Here is a 17,403-nt window from a genome sequence, read left to right as displayed (position 1 = left end):
TAGGGGGAGCTAGGTGAGTCCAAATGAGGAGCGGTTTTTGCCCACACGATCGTGATCGAATGACCGAGAGCATGGAGGGGAGTTAGATGGGTTTTGGGCCACTTTGGAAGGGGTGTTGGGCTGCAAAGAGAGAGGGGCTTTACGGTTACCCGGTTAACCATTGGAGTACCAAACAACCTCCAAATGGCACGAAACTTGACAGGCGGTCTACCGGTGCTATACCAAGGCCACTTGGCAAGCCTCGGTCCATTCCGAGAAAGTTTAACACCCGCACACAACGAGAGACGAAAGGGGAACGCCGGAGAGCATAGGAGCGCCGGATTGCAAAACGGACAACGGGGAAAATGCTCGGATGCATGAGATGAACACGTATGCAATGCAATGCACATGATGACATGATAAAATGCAACACGCAAGCAAATGACATGGCAACAACGACGAATAACTGACAGACACCTGGCGCATCGGATCCGGGGCGTTACAACTATGACCTTCGGCCGGACTCCCAGACTATGAAGATACAAGATTGAAGACTCCGTCCCATGTCCGGATGGGACTTTCCTTGGCGTGGAAGGCAAGCTTGGCAATACAATATGAAGATCTCCTCCCATTGTAACCGACTCTGTGTAACCCTAGCCCTCTCCAGTGTCTATATAAACCGGAGAGTTTTAGTCCATAGGACGAACAACAATCATACCATAGGCTAGCTTCTAGGGTTTAGCCTCTCTGATCTCGTGGTAGATCCACTCTTGTACTACCCATACCATCAATATTAATCAAGCAGGAGTAGGGTTTTACCTCCATCGAGAGGGCCCGAACCTGGGTAAAAACATCGTGTCCCTTGTCTGCTGTTACCATCCGCCTAGACGCACAGTTCGGGACCCCCTACCCGAGATCCGCCGGTTTTGACACCGACATCCCCCTTGCCTTTCCCCTCTCCCACTCCTTCCTTCCCCCTCCTTCTTGGACTAGGAAAGGGAGGGGCAAACCTACTTGGAGTAGGTTTCCCCCTCCTAGGGCGCGCCACCCCCTTGGCCGGCTCCCTCCTCCTCCCCCATTTATATACGGAGGAGGGGGGCACCTCTAGACACACAAGTTGATCTTCATGATCGTTCCTTAGCCGTGTGCGGTGCCCCCCTCCACCATATTCCACCTCGGTCATATCATTCCGGTGCTTAGGCGAAGCCCTGTGTCGGTAGAACATCATCATCGTCACCACGCCGTCGTGCTGACGGAACTCATCCCCGACACCCTGCTGGATCGGAGTCCGGGGATCGTCATCGAGCTGAACGTGTGCTGAACTCGGAGGTGCCGTACGTTCAGTGCTTGGATCGGTCGGATCGTGAAGACGTACGACTACATCAACCGCGTTGTCATAACGCTTCTGCTTTCGGTCTACGAGGGTACGTGGACACACTCTCCCCTCTCATTGCTATGCATCACCATGATCTTGCGTGTGCGTAGGAATTTTTTTGAAATTACTACGTTCCCCAACATAAAGGGCATCATCAACTGCCTGCCCATCCTCCCGCATCTTCTTAACCTATGGTTAGAAAATAGACAAGCTGATCATCTTATGTACTCAATATATTAAAAAAACTGACAGTGCACTTCAAAAGCTTACATGGTTGTTGAACCATTTCGCAAATCCTGCCATAACCGGTTTTTCAATGTTTCTTGAATTTTGCGGCAGTAACTCCTCTTTGTAGATGCTGCATAACATAGTGATCGCGTCAGACATCTAAATATATAAGAATGTGCTGCAAGTTTAGTAGATTACGATGTATAAGCTGCAGTACTGCACTTACTTGATATAAGGTAGTATCTCAGGACAGTTATTCAACACATACCAAACCATTTTGTCCAAATCTTTAGGTTTGTCCTCTTGTCGACTCTTCCCTGTAACTCGAACAGAATAATCAAAAACATTGAGCCCGGGATTGTCTTCACCCACCTCTTTGCTAAGCTGATTAGCTATTTCAATGTATTTTGAGCAGAATATCAACGCTTCTGTAGCAATGTAGGCCTCTGCAATGGAACCATCGGGTCTAGCTCTGGTCCTAACATAACCCTTGAAAGTGCATAGCCGCCTTTCAATAGGGTACATCCAGCCATACTGTACTGGACCTCTATGTAGTGCCTCATCAGGTAGATGAACAGCCAAATGCACCATCACATCAAAGAAGGCTGGAGTTTATATCTTCTCAAGGTCGCATAGGATAGTTGGTATCTTGTCTCTAAGACGCTCCAAAGCATCTATCCTGCTATTTCTACTGCAGAGTTCCCTGAAGAATTGTCCCAACTCTACAACTGCTCTGTATAAGTCAGGGCGGCCCAATCCTCTAAGGATAACAGGTAAAACCCTTTGAAGTAGGACATGGCAGTCATGAGTTTTCAACCCTTGTACCTTGTTTCCATCTGCACTAACTCTCCTTTTAGGGTTGGAAGCAAATCCATGTTAGAATCTCACACGTGACAGGACCTCATAGAATTCTTTTCTTTTTACCTTGTCCAAGACGTACATAGTTGGTGCCATATCCCGTGGTTTACCTTCATCTTGCACCTGCAAATCCTTTCTGATACCCAGGTGTGTCAAATCAATCCTAGATTTTAAGGTATCTTTCGTCTTGCCTTCAATATTAAGAAGTGTGCCAATAATGTTGTCACATATATTTTTCTCGACGTGCATCACATCAAGATTATGCCGCAGATCCAAATCTTTCCAATACTCCAAGTCCCACAAAGTGGACCTGCGGGTAAACAATAATCTCTCTTCTGCCCTGCCATGCTTCCTTTTCCCGCTACCATTACCAGGATGGTTTCCTGGTTTAATATGCCTGACCTTCTCTAGTTCCACTTGCAACTCATTGGCGGTGAGCCTCTTTGGCGCATCACAGTTTTCATGCTTTGCATTGAACACATGTCTTCGGTATTTTCTAGGATGCGGCTTGTCCTTGGCAAGGAAATGGCGGTGTCCAATGTAACAGATATTGCTAAGTATTGCGTATGACAGCGGATTCCTATCATAGAGAACACATGCATTGTAACCATGTGTCGTTCTCCCTGACATAGTGCCCAAAGCTGGATAATCATGGATGCACCAAATTATAACAGCACACAGAAAGAAATCAGCTGGTGGGCTGCTATATAGGTCTCGAGTGAGAACACCCTTCCATATCTATTGAAGTTCCTCCACAAGAGGCTCCATGAACAAATCAAAATCCTTTCCAAGACTTTTTGGACCTGGGATGAGCAAGGCCATCATGTAGTTTGATTCTTTGGTGTAGACATTTGGAGGCATGTTGTAAGGGATAACAAGCACTGGCCACATGCTATATGTGGCGCTCTGGTGGCAAACCCATCTGAAGCTAAGCCAAGTCTAATGTTTCTCGGGTCAGCAACAAACTTTTTGTGTTTATCATTGAAGCTTTTCCACTCACTACCATGAGATGGATGGCTCATTACATTATGATCTCTGTACTCCTGGTTCCTAGAATGCCACAGTACATCCTCTCTTGTTTCAGCATCATGAAACAACCTCTGCAATCTTGGTGTAATTGGAAAATGTCTCAGAACATTATGAGGAATCCTCTTCACAGCATCGCCATCTTTCCATCTTGATGATTTGCATTTCGGGCATTCACTTAAGTTGGCATAATCCTTCCGGAACAGAACACAATTATTCTTACAAACATGGATCATATCATATCCAATTCCAATTGCACGAAGGAAATTCTTCATTTTACTGTAGGTGCGTGGCGGCTCAGACACATCTGTGAAAGATTTGCGGAAAGCAGCCAACATCGCATCGAATGATTTGTTGGTCATCCGCTCAGATGTCTTCACCTAAAGAAAGGTGACCATAGGTGAGAATACAGACAGCTTATTTCCTGGGGTGACAGCAACGTTGCATTGTTCCAACATGCGGGCCCACCTTTTTTCTTCTGCAGGTGAAAGTTCACGGAATGCACGTGCATTTCGTAGCATTGTTTTAATGTTGGTCAAACTCACTGGCTCCGCCACCACCACCTCCTCCTCCTCTTCCACCTGAGCATCAGGCAAATCAAGATGGTGATCTGCTGCTTCCACGTAGTCAATAACATTGATGTTCACAGCTTCACCATGATGAACCCACCTAGTATATGTGACCGACATCCCATACAAGTGTAGATGATTTTTGCACAGTTGACTAGGGTCTTGTAACTGAATTCATACAACTGCTACACGGGCAGAGCACATCTGATTTCGGACCACCGTACTCAGCTCTGATAAAGTTCATGAAGTTTTCAACCCCCTCGACATATGCAGCGGAGAATCTTCAAGCAGAAGTTATCCAAGTCCTGTCCATCTGTTAGACATAAAAATAGTTCTTCTACTAGATATTACAGGAAAACATATATGCTTTTTTATGAAGTCGAGAAAAAAATACCTAGGTCGATGTCTAAAGCTATGGCAAGATATTTGGACGAGCAGATCTAAGTAACGAAATATGTAAAGCTAATTCAGCAAACAGATTTGAGTGCTAAATTATGGCAGGCTGTTTCAGCAGTCAATGAGGATGAGCACATAGCCATCGAACTATCGAAGGCCATCGCAGCAACAAAGATTGAGTATAAAACGGTGTAGAGCTATTTCACCTAACAGATTGGCTACTAGACCATGGCAATCTACGTCACAATAAATATATGGCAGGATATTTTAGCAACTAATCGGCCTTGGCATGCCATCTCAGCTAAGCAGATAGAGTGCAGAACAGGGCAAGGAAGCTTCTTAAGCAGAGCATATTGACAGTAAACTACTTCGGCAAACAGTGAGATTAACAGCGTCTATCAGCTAACATTCAGCGCTACACCGACATGAACGGGGCGTCAGTCTAGAATGCGCGTACCATGGGAGAAGCTGACCGCCGTGCATCTCCACACAAACGTTGCCAGCGGTGGCGGCGCTGACCGCCGTGCGCCTCCACAAGAACGTAGCTAGAGGTGGCGGCGCGGCTAGAGGACGACAGTCTACGAGAGCGTACCATGGGAGCGAGAGGATCGCCGTGCGTCCCCTCAACGAACCGCGGCGCTGACATATCGGCGCGGCGGGGAGGGCGGCTTTGGCGGAGCGAATGGAGTGGAGGGGGACGGGGGGGAGGGGGTTTTTGGGAATATTATTGGCTAGTTGGCCGAAGGGCGGATGAATTGGATTTGGGGGGAATTTTTGTGTGTGTGTGGGGGGGGGGAGGATTTTCGCGCGATGGGCTGGGGGAGTTTGGCGCATGGTCGGTTTCTCCAAGTGTAGTCCCACGTGTCAGTGAAGAGGCAAGCTGAAGCGCGTTCCGTTTGCGTGAGCCGTGTGCAGGACCGAACGTGTGTGGGGTGCAATGCGACCGCGATAGGAGTGCTGTGAGTGTACCACCTTTTTTCCTCAAAAGAACTAGGTGCTTCGCCCCCTAAAAAAAATTGTTGCTTCGCGCGATCCATCGATACTACTACTAGTAATCCGGTAATCCCGACTAAAACGGCACGGCCGGGTCTTTTCCCGCGCAATATGCTGGGAGGTTGGCTTAGTTGGGTTTTTTAGGACGAGTAATGCTACACCTACGTAATCCCAGTTACGTAATTAACGTAATGTGAAACATGTGAGCTGTTGATTGTAGATTGGGGGGAGGGAGGGGCCCACTGCCATGAAAATCAGGGGAGGAGAGAGAGAGGCAATTTACGTTAACCCTTTCGTAGGTTGCCGTAGATGTAGAAAGATGTGAAATGTTTGAATGTGTAGTGAACGTACTATTGGAGTGCCTAAGATAATTTGTGTATGTATAGACCCTATGTGTTTATTTTACTTCGCATGTTAGATTTGTCTCGGTTCAATAAAAAGCAGAGTTGGTGATGATGGTGTGCCTGTCATCCTGCAATATAGGCCGTCCGATCTATATCTGACGGATAGGAAGGAAACTATGACAATTTACCCGCACTCCTCTCCACATTTGAAGATAAGGCTTTCCCTCGTTCATCCTTTTCTCCCACAAGATCTTGATCTTCCGTGCAACACACAGGCATCTTGCTAGTACTCCTACAATATGTATATTATTGTGAAAGTTTATATACACCGGCCGAGATTAATGCAAACATGGCCGATTTTCATTACATTTCGAACTTTTATATGACAGAAAAATAAAAGAAACCCGACCCTAAACCTATTCTACGGCGGCGACCGACGTCCTCCATCTACGATCTCTATGTACGGGGGCGGGGTTCAAGACCCGTGAAGTGAAGGTGCGGTCTCCGGCGAGGAAAAGTAGAACACGGGAGACGGACCGGCCAGTTGGCACACCATGCCCTGCCGCCTCCCATGCCCTACTCATCCTTGGAGGAGTCTTTGACCTCGGCGGTGCCAGACATTGGACGGCGGCAAGAAGGATGCGTGGCTGACGGTGCTCCCGTTGTCGGCTGCCAGCGTGGCCACCGCTTGTGCGGTCGCGTCCGCGTCTGGCTACGCCGCTATTGCGTCGCGAGAGGCGACTTGAGCGAGGGCGGGGACCTCGAGCTTCATCCCCGAACAAAAGCTCTCCCACATAGCGTTCGCACTTGCGGTCATGGCGGATGTGGTGCCAGGTAGGAGGACGATGCGCTATGGTTTGGAGATTAGCTAGGCGTTGCCGCTTTAAGTAGCGCATTTCGGTGAGGCCAAGCGCCCGGGTGCGTCATTAAGTCACCAAAGTTGGTTCCTCGGGCACCGAGCCTCTTAACGACGACATACGAACGGACGACATGAATGCGGGCAGCTGGCGCTAGCTGGGAACACACCGCACGACGGCACGAGGGACGAGGGTTTTGGTGTGCCAGGGTAGTCAGCTACAGTTGTGGCAACATTGGAGATGTCCTTTGCTCACATGCGATCCCCGCATGTCATTGAAAAAGCAAGATGACCCGGCATGGTCTCAGGTCCAGAGGATGCAGTTGGCCGTGCTACACTACTCCGCGGACGCGTCGCGGCGCCCCGTGCATCCTCGACGAGCCGGGTGTTGGGGTGTGTTTGGATTGTGGCCAAAGTGCACCTTACCAAAATTTTGGTCATGACCCAAAGATTGGTCTTTGTTTGGATGGTTGCCATTTTTTTGGCATGCCAATGAACTCTAGCCAACTCTAGTTCATTTTTCTTGCCAATGTCGGCCAAATCATGGGCAACCAATACCTTAACCAAAATTTTGGTCATGACGCAAAGATTGGTCTTTGTTTGGATGGTTGCCATTTTTTTGGCATGCCAATGAACTCTAGCCAAATCTAGTTCATTTTTCTTGCCAATGTTGGCCAAATCATGGGCAACCAATACCTCAACCAAAATTTTGGCTACCCAATGCTTTGATGGGGCAACCTTGGGAACAAACCAAACATACTGTTGGTCATGCCACAGCACTAACGCCACCCTCGGCACACTGAAATCGACCGTGTCTAGCGACGATATGAGCGTGTCGCTCACCGCGGTCGCCGTGTCCAGAGGCGGTGCTGGAGCTGCGCCCCGTTGTTGGCCCCAACGACCCACATGAACGGTTGTCGACGGTGAGGAGGTCGTGGGCCAGCTCCTCCATTGGACTAGTCTGCGCTACGTCGTCCCGACGGGTGTGCCCCACATGTCGGTTTCCCTGTTTTCCCGGCCATATTCGAGCGTCAGTGCTCCATGTTGCGCATTAGGCCTTTCACTATGTAGGCCAAGCGAGACAACTTATTGTTTATTTGAGCAGTTCAAGTATAATCATGTGGCATTTGCTTATTTCTCATTCCTCTCCAACCCTCTTCTCCATCGATCATGTCGCCCTCTAGTCGAGTCCATCCTCCCGCATGCCTCATTTGAACATTCTGCCAAGTATCATTCACATGTACCCATCCTAGTCCTCTTTCAATAGATCTCCGGACCCCGAGATGAAATCGAGAGGGAACGAGTGGGGGCACATGATGCCTAAGGCGGATTCAAAATTTTGAACCGGTGATCATATCATCCGCAAATCATATATAAAGGGTATTCAATGTTCGTTTCGTTTTTGAATGTACAATATACTCCCTCCTATCTTGTCTAGTTTACATATAGGTTTTATGTGTAGTCAAAGTATCTCTACTTTGATCAAGAAGGTATCAACATTCAACAACGCCCAATCAATATTGTTAGATTCGTACGTACTCCTAGATTTGTACTCGAGATGGTTTCCAATTTGACTATTGACAAGATTAATAGTACTCCCTCCATTCCACAATACATGACTTCCATTTATTAAAATATAGATGTATCTAGACATGTTTTAGTATATAGGTACATCCATTTTTGAACAAATGAAAGTCAAGTAATTTAGAACGGAGGGAGTACATGAGATGTATAATGTGAAAATTATATCATTGGAAACTCCTTTCACATACGAATTTGACCATATGTTTGTGTAAGTTGCATGTCATATATTATTACTCTAACATTTGGTCAAAGTTAGCCTCGAAAAATGCATTAGGCCCTGTATAGTAAATGGAAGGAGGGAGTAGTAGTGGAAGTGGATCCTCTGACGTAGGTATCCCTACCTTGCCCTCCCTTTTGGTCACTTACTGGCAGACCCCGTGCTTGTTAGGCCCCACATGTCAGTTACTCAATGGGTTCGGCCACGTTATGTGATCCTCATCCGTAGTATACTCCCTCTGTTTTTATTTACTCCGCATAAAACGGAGGGAGTGGTAGTATAATAAATGACGCGGGTGGGGGAGGGGGACGGACGTTGGTTTGCTCTCAACTGCGGTCCCACAAGCGAGCGAAAACGCAAGACGAAGCGCGTTCCATTCGGTGAGCGACGTGGAGGGTCCAACGTGCCGGGCTGGAATGCGAACGCGACAAGAGCGATGTATAGTCAAAACCAATTGACCGGTCATCACCGGAACCACTACTCACACTAGAACCTTCGGTGCTCGGCCTACGCCAGCCACTGCCCTAAAACCACACCAAATCTCCAGCCCATTCCCCCACCTTTCGATCCCCTAGCCTGCATCAAGCGTCCCCTAGTTCGCCGGAAAGCCATGGTGCGCCGCAATATCACTTACTACAAGATGCTGACGCCGGAGCGCCGCGCAGAAATTGCGCCGACGGTCGGCGCCACAGACCTCCGTTCCCAAGCTCGCTTTGCGGTGGTCCAGTCCCTGAGTTCTCTGGAGCCAGGCTACGAGGAGGAGGAAGCCGATCCAATGTTCATGGCGGAGGTCGCGGCGCAGAAGGCCCCCGATGGGTATGAGACGATGGACGTCGACTTCGTGCCGGCGTCCGAGTCCCCCGTGGTGTAGGCGGACCAGTGGTTCAACATGGCGATACTAAAGGAGGACCGGGAGGCAGAGGCTCAACTCGACGCGGAGCACGCGCATGCCGCTGCCATCGAGGCTCTCCTGCAGGCAGAACCAGATGTCGTGGATGTGAACCGGGCGGCGGAGGCTCAACTTGAGGCGGAGCGCGCAGATGCCGCTGCCATCGAGGCCCTCCTGCAGGCGGAACCGAACGTCCTGGACTTGAACCGGGCGGCAGAGGCTCGACTCGACACAGAGCGTGCGGATGCCGCTCTCATTGACGCCCTCCTGCAGGCGGAACCAGACGTCCTGGACTTGAACCGGGCGGCGGAGGCTCGACTCGACGTGGAGCATGCGGATGCCACTGCCATCGAGGCCCTCCTGCAGGCAGAACCAGATGTCCTCGACTTAAACTGGGCTGTGCTCTCGTCCGTGCAGAGCGCCCGCACGCTCCGCTTGAACGAGTAGCTGGAGGCCGAGGACAACCACGGTGCGGAGACACACGTCGGCAGCTACGGCTGGTTCGCGCCGGTAGCCAAAGACGACGAGGCCGTCTCTTTCCGCGAGGAGTGATAGTTTTTCTTTATGTTGTTGTTTTTATGGATCTTTTGATGTGTAAAAACTTATATTTGTTATGAAAGTCGCCTGACTTGGGTCAATCTACCATTTCAGGTGGTTGGATGAGTATCCTACGTCTCCTAACCCTTCTTTCCTTCTTCCTCACCTCTTCTTCTTCCCCAACAGACCACCGCACAGGCCGTACGGATACTCCCCAACATGCGGTTGGATAAACATACTCTATGAACAAAAATTATGTGTCAGCGATAGGATGGCTGAGTTTGGTTTGTTCACATGCGACAACACATGTCAGTGATGGTGTGTTCCCTTGGTTGGGTTTGTGGCGTGCATGAGCGACTGTGTGAGGGTGCGGTGCGACCGCGGCGTGCAGGAGCGACCGTGTGAGGGTGCGGTGCGACCGCGACAGCCGTGCGCAAGTGTACCTCCTTCTCATTTTGAAAACTTTAGGCAAGCTTGGCAAAAATGTGTGGCAAAGTTTGGCAATGCAAGGCCTAGACCCAAACAGGATAAGTACGTACGTACTAGGAGTACTAGTGTTAAAAAAGAAAGGCGGGGTTTTCCTTCACGAGATTTAATCGATACAAATCCTTGTTTCACGTGTCAATTAATGCGTATTTTTTCTCCAAAGACCAAAGAGCTAACCATCTCACTCCTCATCGCTTGATCAATGCAGCGCCATGGAAACCAACCTTCTCACTTCCGCATGCATGCAGGGGATATTAATGTCCTTGGTTGCTAACCCCACCAATTTTGCCTCGATTAGTGTTAGTGGCCCTTTGCAAATTGTAATTTTGATACGCTGGCCTTGTGTACAAAAAAATGGAGGTAGTAACTATATTTGACTTCCTTCCCCATTGCGGTGACGTCGACGATATCTTTTTTTGTGTGGTTTGGCAAAGTGCGTTCAACGGAGAACACCATTGAGGGAGACTACGGCAAGTCGTTCGCAAGTGCCTCCTGCAAGCCAAGACAACCGCCTTATTTCCATCCAGGAAGTCCGTTGAACCAAAGGACTAGTACTACTAGGAGTACTAGTGCGGTGAGATGGTTTCTCGAAGAAGATGATGGAGAAGCGGAGTCAGCGAAGAGTGAAATGATGGTTGCTTCGTCCGTGCTTTTGTGATTTGACACCTCGCTGCTTTGTGATTTGTGATAGAAGGGACAGGGGAGTAGACTTTGTGCTCTATACTGTACTACATGCGTCCAAGCATGGGAGAAAGAGGAGAGACATTGCATTTTTCTATTCCTTCAATCAATCAATCAGGGAGCTTCGGTTCCATCTTTTTGGCTTTGGCAACACCGTCCACAATGGTTCCCATGATGCCAAAAGCTATTTTCACATTTGGCTACACTGTCGGATTTCGGGTTTCGGCAGACCCTTATGGTTCGAACTTTGGGGTGCGCGCGGAGATCACTCCCCCTACCAACTCACGTCTCGTCGCCTCGCAAAGGATCTAGTCTACACGAAGAACAACACAAGGGGCGCGAGGTTTATACTAGTTCGGGCCACCATTGTGGTGTAATACCCTACTCTAGTTTGTGGCATGGTGGATTGCCTCAGGGGCTGATGATGAACAATACAAAGGAAGAACTGCCTCGCGAGGGGAGGAGTTCTTGTGTTGGTGGTTCTGGCTAAGGTTCGATTGGTCGACCTTCAGATCGGGATCCGATGCCTCTATGCTATGGTGGCTAGTCCTATTTATAGAGCGAGGCCCTGGTCCTCTTCCCAAATATTGAGCAGGAAGGGCGCCAACAATTGGCCATTTTGAAGGGGAACATCTAGTACACTTATCCTGACTAAAGTTGGTCCTCGCCTGCCAAAGACTCTGACGATGACGCCTTCCTGGGCTCCATGATGACCTCCATCTTGCCGTTCTGCTGGCCTTTGTCTTGTTGCACCAAAATGGTTGCCTTTGCTTGATACCCTTGCCTGTGTTTGCCCCCTTTGCACCGAAGAGGAAACAAGGACTCTGCGCAGGCCGGCGCCTGCCTGGCTTCGGTCGTCATGGCTTGTGTCATGGGCACCTCGTGAGGTACCCCGCCTTGATCTCTCCGCCTCCTCGCGAGCCAGCCTGACGAGGCTGCACCTGAGGAAGCTTCCTATCGTCCGCCCCGCGAGGTTTGGCCCCTCGCGAGGGTCTTGAGCTTGTGTTGACGAAGATGGGCCGTACTGGGCCACTCCTTGAGACACGCTGCAGGCCGCAGGCAGGCAAGTCTGGGTACCCCCATTCCCAGAACACCGACAGTCGCCCCCAGGCCCAAGGCGCGCCCTGGACTTGGCTTAGCAGAGAAGCGAAGGGGCAAGTGTGAAGCGCCACTGGCCCCAACAGCCTGCGGCCTTGGGCGCCACGTGGCGGTTGATTGGACGTGGGCATCTCCGCTTCCCCACGACGCCTCGGCAACCGCATGACTTGACAAAAGAGCAGCCCCGGGCCAGGCTTACCTTCTTTTCCTTCACTAGTCATTTGTCCTAGATCCCCTTTCTTGCTCTCCTCCTTATCGCTCCCGAAATCCTCCAGATATGCTTCAACCCCACATCTTAGCAAGCCATGGCACCTCGTCAGACTCCGGTCGGAGCCTGGTACTCGCCCGCTCTTGATCCTTCGAACGTGTCGGAGAAGAACCTTTCCCTCACGCACCAGATGATGGCAGCGCAAGGCAATGTGGGGGCGGCTGTGCTCAAGGTCGGCTCCGCCTTGCCTGAGGACAAGGGGAGCACCTTCTACCCGCTCTCCGTGAGCGCCATCACCGCCGGTCTGGTGCCTCCCCCAAGTTCTTCCTTTCTGTTCTTTGCCAAAAGAACCTGCAAGCTCTGCACCTCCACCCCAACTCTGTTCTTCTTCTAGCGATTTTCACCTATTATTACAAGGCTCATGTTGGGGTAAAGCCCTTGGTGGCCTTGCTGTGCCACTACTTTTACCTCCGGGTTTCTCGTGGCCCCATCATCGCATGCGCAAGCTTTGTCGCGTACTCCAGCTCCAATGCCATCTCGAAGCCTGGGAAGAGGATTGAAGGCTTCTGGAGCAAGTGGGTTATGGTGGCGCATCCACCCTCGGCTGACGCTGCCTACGGGGCAGCCTGAGGCCGTCGACGCCTGGTCCCGCGTGAAGCTCGTCGATCCCCACGCGAAGCCGGTGCTGAAGAGGATGGACGCGGACCTGTGGCCAGGCAACATGGCGATGGCGAAACTGACCGGGCGACGCTCCTGAGGGAGTTCCTGGAGCACCGGGTGGCTCCTCTCCATGAACACTCGCTCCCACAGTGGAGGCTCGGGGAAGCCGATGCCGCCCTTCGCCCGAGCTCCGCGGTCCTGGCCAACGAAGACCTGACCGTGGTCCTCCATTCCTTGGTTGGGGGAGACATGGTGAGACTGGAGGGTGCTCCTGTACCCCTGTTCCTTCGGGATGACTGGGAGCAGGTGGTGAATTCCATGCTCGCCTTCAAGGGGAGGGGCCTGTGCCTGCGGAGGTTCTCGAGGATCTAGCAGCCCTGGCGACGGTGAATGTATCTTCCGGCGACTCCGGCAGGGAGGAGGAAGAACAGGGGGAGGAAGAGGAGTCTGACTCTGAGGCGACCGACGGAGAGTCGGGGAAGTCCCTCCCCCAACGCAGGTCCCGCACCCTCCGCCTCATGTCGGACGACGACGAGGGCGGCGACGAGCGAGGTGGGGAGAGCTCGCCGCTGGTACCGAGGAAGGGCAGGACAGGGCTGGTTCCCCGCGAGCTTGCTCCGGCTCCAAGGCGGCCCGAAGCCAGCTTCAACTCCTCTGACGTGCCTCCTGCTTCCGAGTCTCCTGAGGCTGACCCCAGCAGCCGGCTCTCGGGCTTCAAGTTCAATCAAAGGCTGCTTGAGTCCGTGAGTGATGACCACCAAGTGCTTGATTTTTGTTTTGCTTCCTGCTCCTATTGCTGAGGCTTGACGTCCATATTCCTTGGCTAGGCCGGTGCCTGCGGTGAAAAGGCTGAAGGGGCCCCCGAGGCTTCGCCTGGGGGAATGCTTCCAACCGCGGGAGAAGGAGGTGGCAAGGCTTGAACCTCCCCTGCCCGGTCATCCTCGCGAGGCCAGGTGGGGCATGCTGGTGTGAGCTCAGCCCCCATGGCCCAGGCGACTCCCGAGGTGTCCCTGCCTGATGCCACTTCTGCAACCGCCGGGGCTCAGAAGGTCCCGACGCATGGCACTGTGATCACACTGCCGTATTCTCCTCCTACTCCGCCAACTGTCGTTTCTCCGACTCCTTTTACTGTCTTGGATCACGCTGCTGCTGAGCTGGACCGGCTGCGAGAAGATCTTCAGGGCGTCGACCCCCGCCTGGTGGTCGGGAGCCTGGAGTTGGCTTCTGGCTGGGTCCGCTCTAATGCCTCAGTTCGAGCGACACTGGTCCAGGCCGCGAGGCCCGCGACAAGGAGAAGCAGGCCATCCTCCAAGCCAAGGCCGCTCGTGAAACTGCCTTGGGCGAGGTTGCGGATGTCCGGGGCCGCTGCAAGGTGCTGGAGAGCGAGCTGCAAAGCCTGCGCGACCAACTCGCCAAGGAGGTCCGTGACCGCCAGGAGAAGGAGAAGGAGATGAAGACTCAAGAGGCTGCTGTCAAGGACTGGGACGCTGAGCTTGATGAACACCGTGGTCAATTGGATACACTAGAGCAGGCGTTGGAGGCGAAGAGGATCGAGCTGGACGGCAAGGCGAGGGTCTTGAACGAGGACCGTGTGGCCTTCGCGAAGCTGGAGGAGAGGGCTCGCGCCTCGTTGAAGACACTTTATGACGGCGGCCTGGAAAAGCCGCTAGCTGGCACCGAGGATGGCCCCGCCAAGTTGCTTCCCTTCTTGGTCCATGCACTTGAAGATGTCCCCATCGGCCTTGGCCCCACGGCTGAGGTCGAGGCGCGTGTCCTTTCTTCTCCAGCGCTAGCGTGTGTCTTCACCCACGTCTATCTTCGCGACCCCAATGTCGATCTTGACAGCCTGCTGGAGCCTGTGAGTGGCGAGCTTGCCGCTGCCGCTGCTGAGGCGGTGAAGGGTTGAGCGGAAGCCCTGCTGGCGAAGTTCCGCGCCTTCAACACCAAGCCAAGGTGAGATGCTGCCGACCCTAGGGCTCCGTGAGGTGAAGCCGCCTAGCACAACCCCACCACCAGCAATGGCACTGCCGGAAAGTGACCCCTTCGGGGGTCTTGTCCTGTTTTAGTTCCTGCAACATGCATCATGCCTCGTGGAGGCGTTTAAACTTGTGGTTGGCGTTGTGAAAACAACCTATGGACTATAATATTTGCTTTTGAATTCCTTGAGATTTGCGCTTTTCCTTCCTACTTGCTTGTGTTCTACGTCGGCAGAGCCCGGCCCCGCGCATACCTCAGCCGCCGTTAGCCCCGACCGGAAACCAGGACGGGACCAAGGAGTGAGGGGCTACGTGACGAGTTAGGCTCCTGAGTCACGATGCTCAGGAGTCCACCTTGACGCGCGAACAACAAGTAGGGAGGGGAGGTGTAGGAGTGGATCTACCGTTCTATGTCGGCAGGGTCCGGCCCCGCGCAAACCTCAACCGCCATTAGCCCGGGACGGGACCAAGGAGTGAGGGGCTACATGACCAGTTAGGCTCCTGAGTCGTGATGCTCAGGAGTCCCCCTTGACGTTCAAACAGCCTTCGTACCTTGGCTCCGCTCGGGGAGGGACGCGCGACGAACCAGGCCCGAGGGGCCTGGCTGGGTGGCGTGCGCCTGGGCATGACCCAGGCGTAGCCCCCGTGCCCAGCCCCCTCGTGCGGCACTCCCGGGGGGAGGCGTTACGATAGGGCCAGACACTGAGCTCTGGGCTCCCTGAGGTTGATGCAGCCGGGGCCACCCTCAGTTGTTTATCACGAGCGCGGAGCATAGCGCTTCCGTATGTGTACGGGTGTCGGTGTCAAAACCGGCAGATCTCGGGTAGGGGGTCCCGAACTGTGCGTCTAGGCGGATGGTAACAGGAGACAAGGGACACGATATTTTACCCAGGTTCGGGCCCTCTTGATGGAGGTAAAACCCTATGTCCTGCTTGATTAATATTGATGATGTGTGTTACAAGAGTGGATCTACCACGAGATCAAGGAGGCTAAACCCTAGAAGCTAGCCTATGGTATGATTATTGTTCGTCCTACGGACTAAAGCCATCCGGTTTATATAGACATCGGAGAGGGCTAGGGTTACACGGAGTCGGTTACAATGGTAGGAGATCTACATATCCGTATCGCCAAGCTTGCCTTCCACGCCAAGGAAAGTCCCATCCGGACACGGGACGAAGTCTTCAATCTTGTATCTTCATAGTCTTGGAGTCCGGCCGATGATGATAGTTCGGCTATCCGGACACCCCCTAGTCCGGGACTCCCTTAGTAGCCCCTGAACCAGGCTTCAATGACAACGAGTCCGGCGCGCATATTGTCTTCGGCATTGCAAGGCGGGTTCCTCCTCCGAATAATTTATAGAAGATTGTGAACATCGGGATAGTGTCCGACTCTGCAAAATAAATTCCATGTACCACCGTAGAGAGAATAATAATACACAAGTTCAATCTGCTGACGTATTTGGTGGCGTGACGTCACACCACTACCAAGCCTTTACTTGAATTGTTTTTATTGTACCACCTCAGCGCGTTTAGCGAAGCGGTTTTCTTGGCACGTCTTGTCGAAGTAGAGATCGTGTTCCCCTTATTTCGGGATTCTCATAAATACGGACGTGGGTAACCCAACCGCGCCCGTTGCCACGCCCCCTCCATCGAAGGCGGATTCCAAATGGTCACGGGGTCGGCTCTTGGTATTCTTCCTCTTTATAACGAGACCAAGGCCCGTTCTTTTCCTTCAATCCTCAATCGAATCCGCCCCTCGCCCCGAGTTCCAACACCCAGGGCTCCAGATTCGGGTACCTTCGACCTTCGACAATGTCCGGCTCCAACCTACGAGGCCGGTGGATGCCCTCCTCCGTCACGGAAGAGGACGTGCTAAAGCTGAGAGACGCCAGGTACTTAACGTACGAGATGTCGCATAGGTTGCCTGCCCGAGGGCAAGTTATTCCAACTCCCGAGCCCGGCGAGAGCGTCATGTTCGTGTCTCACCTCCGTCGGGGTTTAGGCTTCCCGATGGATCCCTTCATGAGGGGGCTCATGTTTTACTATGGGCTCGAATTCCATGACTTGGCTCTGGAGTCCATCCTCCACATCTCATCATTCATTGTTGTCTGCGAAGCCTTCCTCCGCACTACCCCTCACTTCGGCTTGTGGCTCAAAACCTTCAACGTGGAGCCGAATATGATCGAGGGGCGTCAGGCAGAGTGCGGCGGGGCGGTTATAAGCAGGAGGGCCGATGCTCCATGGCCCGAGGGCTCTTTACAGGAGGAGTTCGGCTTATGGCAACAGGAGTGGTTCTATATCACCGCTCCCAGGGGCAGCAGGCAGAGGCCGCCGCCCGTCTTCCGCTCGGGCCCTCCACAACGGCTGACGTCATGGGTCAACAAGGGGCTTGACTGGGGGCCGTCCAAAGACGTACCCCTATTGCAGGACCGGATTCGAGGCCT

This window comes from Triticum aestivum, chromosome 2B, assembly GCF_018294505.1.
Source record: "Triticum aestivum cultivar Chinese Spring chromosome 2B, IWGSC CS RefSeq v2.1, whole genome shotgun sequence".
NCBI lineage: Eukaryota > Viridiplantae > Streptophyta > Magnoliopsida > Poales > Poaceae > Triticum > Triticum aestivum.
The sequence above is the reverse complement of the archived record's forward strand: the minus strand, read 5'-3'. Positions refer to the sequence as shown.